Here is a 5,652-nt window from a genome sequence, read left to right as displayed (position 1 = left end):
GGCTTAGGAATGCGACAAAAACAAAAAAAAATCCATGAATTCAAGGCTTCATGAAGTGTGTAATTGATAGAATATAAGTAATTTTATTTTTGGGTGAACGAAGTACATTTAGTTTGAGCTAATTTAACACTTTGACCCAAGTGATTTTCTTATGGGTGAATTTAACTTTTACTTAAGTGAAAATATATTTAAAGTACGATATCTGTTCTCTTACTCAAGTATGGCTTTCAAGTCCTTTATAAACCATAGTTTATTTACCAATGTATAACTTGCAAGGCAGCAGTCGGCAGTTGCAGCTTTGTTACATGGCGGCTGGACGGCTACCTCCAGGCCTCACTTTAGGAGGGAAGTACCTTTGCACCACAAAATAAATAAAATAATAACATAATGAATTAAACGTTTAACCAACCAGTTACACATTTCTTAACGGTTTCCGGTTAAACCATGAACTCTTTTTTTGTGTTTGTCTTGTGGCCCCCAATTTTACAATTGTGGCCCCCTGCCTAATCTAGTTGAATACCCCTGGTTTAATCTATCTACTAATCTGATCTTCAAGCTCACAAGCTTGATCCTGTAGATGTGCTATTTTTGAATCTTGAATGTCTGCTGGTTTTATCAAATATTTAACCAATGAAGTATTAACACAAGAGCTTGTGACTAAATAACTAATTTATTTGATCTTCTCGAACAATACGTTCCCTCCCGTTCCTTCAGGTCCAGTGAAGCCAACCTCCTGGAGGTCCCCCAGACCAAGTACCCTTCCTGGGGGGGACAGGGCTTTCTCTGTTGCTGCCCGCCCCCTCTGGAATGCACTCCCCAACCATATTAACCAATTGAAACCGGGAACGTTGAGAACCACTGATTATAGCAACATAAGTTTAAAAAAAAAACTGTTAGGAATTAGAAGACATTTGTAGAATCCCCAGAAGCTAAGATCTTCGCTTTGAAAATATATATATTCAAATATTTGCACAGATGTTCACGATTTTTCAAAATATAGCAGAGTACAGAGTGCCGCGCTATGAGCTTGTATATGTGCTATTTCTGAAAGCAGAAATCTAAAAATAACACGGGTGCGTTCCCGGTCTTAAAGGGTAAGACCACTAATTTTCAACATTGAACTATGTCTTTAATACACCTTAGAGCTGTTGTGTGGAAATAAGAAAAAAGTCCCCCCCCCTCTATGTTGCCTAGAACTGGATAATTGATTGAGGTCATGTGATCAGTGACATACGCAGGGTGTACTTTTGGCTGAGGGGGCGGAGCCAAAAGTACACCCTGCCCATGGGGTGTACTTTTTTCTTATTTCTACACAGCTCTAAGGTGTATTAAAGACATAGTTCAATGTTGAAAATGAGTGGCCTCCCCTTTAATGGGTTAAAGACGCCCCCTCCCTCCCTTCCTTCAAAACCACACTCAAAACCCACCTCTTCAGGACAGCCTTTTCCCAGCTGAGGCCGAGTTAAGATGTCCCCCCAACCCTTAGCCTTTTATCATTTTTGTAATAGCACTTCTCTTTTTATTCTTTTAATTGGTTCTTTTTTTTTCTTTTTCGTAGGCCTACACTTAGAAAAGTGCTATATAAATCTGAGCTATTATTATAATAATATTGGATCCTTTGGAATACAGGTAATTCTTTTGTCCTTTTCCTGAATAATAAATTGTTTTGGACATATGAGGTTTCCACCTGACAGCGACGTTAAGTGCGTCCCCTTGCGTGATTCCAGGGAATGAGACCACGCGTCTAAATGTGCGCCGGCGTGAACGCTGTTAAGTGTGTGCACTGAATTAAATGAGGTCAGCCGGTGCAGAGCCGACTGCTCCAGGCCGCCCGCGCAATCACTCCCACTGCCAAAGGAGCATATATCCCCATGCACAGAGATGTCACGGTGACTTCTTTTCTAATCGCTGCTTTTGAATAATGTTGATTATTCATATCGCTCTGCATTAGAACACGTGTAAATTCAGCTCTCTAGGTAGCTGCACTGATGGGAAAAGTCAAATTGAGCAGGAAAGTGAATCCATAGGCGGCAGGAGAAGCAGTCAAACCATAGAGATTTCTTGCAAGAATGACTCAACTTCCACTTTATCAGGCCAGCCACCCGAACAGAATATAACTTCTGTTCCTGACAGACTGTTCCCAGACCTTTTTTCTGTGCCAAATATTTTATCCCCTTAAGAATCTCTTTTACCCTTTGCAGGAGTGCATTGAAATACCCTACAGATTATTCAAATTCCCCCCCCCCTTTATTTACGCCCTGCCTCTCATTCACACAGACACACACAACCTGGGAACTGTCCAGTACAACCACAGTCTCATACTGTCGACCACTGATCAGATCCGCTGGAGCAGTTTGGAGGTTCAGTGCCTTGCTCAGGGGCACGTTTCCTACCAGTCCGGGGGATCAAACCGGGTAAGCTTTCGGACACAAACGCACTCCTCTAACCTTTAGGCCTCCGCTGTCCCCAAAGACATACACTTAATTACTGTATAGCAGTGGTGGGAAAAGTACTCACATTTTTCAGAATTCAAGTCCAGAATTCAAAATGTACTTGGGTAAAAGTTTAAAAGTATTGGCATCAAAATGTACTCAAAGTACCAAAGGTAAAAGTACTCATTAAGCGAAATGTCCCATTTCAAGTTAGAAAATAGCAGATCTAGAAGCTCACAATGCGACGCATTGTGACGCATTGTGAGCTTGTAGATCGGCTATTTTCAAATGGCTGAAATGTATATAGGGTTGAAGTGGTTAATGTATGTTTCAAAATAATCTAAGTAAATCTACAAAGTAACCAGTAACTAAAGTTTTCAAATAATTGTAGTGGAGTAAAGGTAACATTTTTGCCTCTGAGATGTAGTGGAGTAGAAGTAAAAGTATTGGAAATTGGAAATACTCAAGTAAAGTACAAACACCTCAAAATTGTACTTAAGTACAGTACTTGATGTACTTAGTTTCCTTCCACCACTGCTGTATAGTAGTGTAGTGTGTTTTGCATTTCTTTTTCGATCCCTCACTCCTCCTGGTTGTGTGTTGAAATGTCCTTGAGCATTATTAACACCTCACTTCCCCCGATGAGCGTGTACCTAGCATGGTTTCCTCCTCTGCCACCCGCCGGTGTGTGAATAGGTGAATGTAATGCACATTGCAAAGTGTTTTGGAGAAAGGCACACACACACACACACACACACACACACACACACACACACACACACACACACACACACACACACACACACACACACACACACACACACACACACACAAACCAACCCAGTTCTAGAAAGGGAAGATTATCTATCTGTAATTTTGGTAAAGCCACACTGTTGGCGTGGCGATGTATAAATTAAGCTTAACATTTGCCTGTTTTTTTGTGTGTGTGTGTGTGTGTGTGTGTGTGTGTGTGTGTGTGTGTGTGTGTAAAGACAGTGTGTAGTGTAGTCCCCTGCCTAGAATTTTATGAAAATGTATCAGATAATCTGTTTTTCCTTGATAAAGGGATTGGGGACAATGGGGTACGAGACACCACATATTTCAAGGAATCTAAAATACAAATAAAAAATGCAGTAAGCGGTACCAATTATAGATTGATCTTAACATTACAGCAGCCTGATGGTTTGGATCACACCAGGTGTCACACATCAGGTGGTATTTATGCTTGTCTGTCATGCTGTTTACCATATATTTGTTCACATTACTATCTATTGTGAGCTTGTAGATTGGCTATTTTTGAAGAAAGTAAAATAGGGCTTAGGTGGTAATTTTGTTTCTTCTCTCTTCACCTTACCTCATACTGTAATGTAATTGTTTTCAAACGTTTACATGTCAAGGACCCACAAATGCACTTGACTGCGGACCCCAATCTGAAAAATGTTTTCTGCCAGAGACCCCATACAAGATTTTTGTTGTTAAAATGTTTCAGAAACCTATGCTGCTAATCCGAGTCCCAATCCCGACGAGTCGACCTTTGCTGCGTGTCAACCCCCCATCTCTCTCCCCATTAAGTCTACTGTATATATATCAATAAAGGCAGAAAAAGGACCAAAAATATCTTTAAAAAAAGAAAATAATAATTCTGAAATATTTTGAGCTTGTAGATCGGCTACTTTAAAATCGCTGACATAGGGTTAAAGTGGTTAAAGTGATTGTGTTGCTATGCACATTTTGCCAGAGACCCCCTGTGACCCTCTCAAACGCCCGTGGGGGTCCCCGGACACCACTCTGAGAAGCACTGATGTGAGGAGGACTGCGGAAGCAACCAAAGACAAACCACGGAATACAGGAGTGTGAAAGCGGAGATAATTAGAGTGAATGAGCTGTATGCTGTGTTAATGAGACTAATGAGTGATCTGACAGCCTGTGCAGGGGGAGACGGAGAATGCCGCTTCACAAGCTTCCCTTTGCCGAGCCGGCCAATACTGTGCGAGGGATTCTCCGGTGATGAGGCCGAGGCAGCCAATCGTCTTTCTCCTCCTGAGCCATGGCAACAGCCACCTCGGAAAAGGGAAAGTGTACGTGTGTGTGTGTGTGTGCGTGTGTGCGTGTGCGTGTGCGTGTGCGTGTGCGTGTGCGTGTGCGTGTGTGTGTGTGTGTGTGTGTGTGTGTGTTACTATACTTGCGAGGGCCAAATGCCCCCCGCAAGTATAGTCGGTTCTGAGAAATAGTGATCCTCACAAGAGAAATGGTTGCATGGTTAAAAGATTTTTAGAACCGTAAATAGCCAATCTACAAGCTCACAACGAGTCGCGGCGTGACGCGTTGTGAGCTTGCAGATCGGCTTTAGGGTTGCGGTTAAAAATGTGAAAGTATTGTAATGGCATTCATAAAATTGCCATTCTAAAACATTGGTGTCCTCACAAGTATTGTGATACAAATGTGTGTGCGTGCCGTGCACGCACATGTACGTGTTTGTGTGTGTGCGTGTGCGTGTGCGTGTGCGTGTGCGTGTGCGTGTGTGCGTGTGCGCATGCCTGCACCACCTGCTTGCGTCAGAAGTGATCCACAGTGAGTTCTGTCTGAGGACGCGGGGCTCGACCACTTTCGTCCGGTGATGGCTGACAGACCAATGGATGACCTCATGAATTCATTATTACCGACCGTCGTGTACATACACACACCAGATACCATAGCCGGATTGACTCACACACAGGTGTGGGCTCGCATATTTAGGGTTGAGTGGGAAATGCATCTGAGTCAGATTTCAGGGAGAAATGTGTTCAAGCTGTGATGTCTGTAGATGTCTATCTTACAGGACATAATAAAGTTGTTACAAATAGAATGAGCCGACTCTGTGAGTGCTCTTTGTTGTGTATCAGACAGTAGTATTTATTAACGTTCCCTCCAACACCGGTATCCACTTAACATCTGACGTGCTTCTGTACATCACCGTACGTACGTCACCCAATACATGCGCTCTCTGTCTAAACACTTAAAGTGACAAGGCCCCTGTCTTAGTAACTTCATTCATTACATCTTCCCCTCAAAGATGATGAACTCCCAAATATTTTCAGAACTCTTCTTTAAACACAATAGTCTGTAAATATCTCTTGCTGTAAACAATATCGACTTCACAATTATTCAATACTTTACACTCAGTAGCTTATCAGCATCATCAGAATGAAAATAAGCATTTATTTTTCTTCTTTTGACCCAA

The sequence above is a fragment of the Gymnoscopelus microlampas genome (assembly GCF_963454915.1).
Source record: "Gymnoscopelus microlampas genome assembly, chromosome: 23".
Classification (NCBI taxonomy): domain Eukaryota; kingdom Metazoa; phylum Chordata; class Actinopteri; order Myctophiformes; family Myctophidae; genus Gymnoscopelus; species Gymnoscopelus microlampas.
This window is presented reverse-complemented; position numbering follows the sequence as displayed.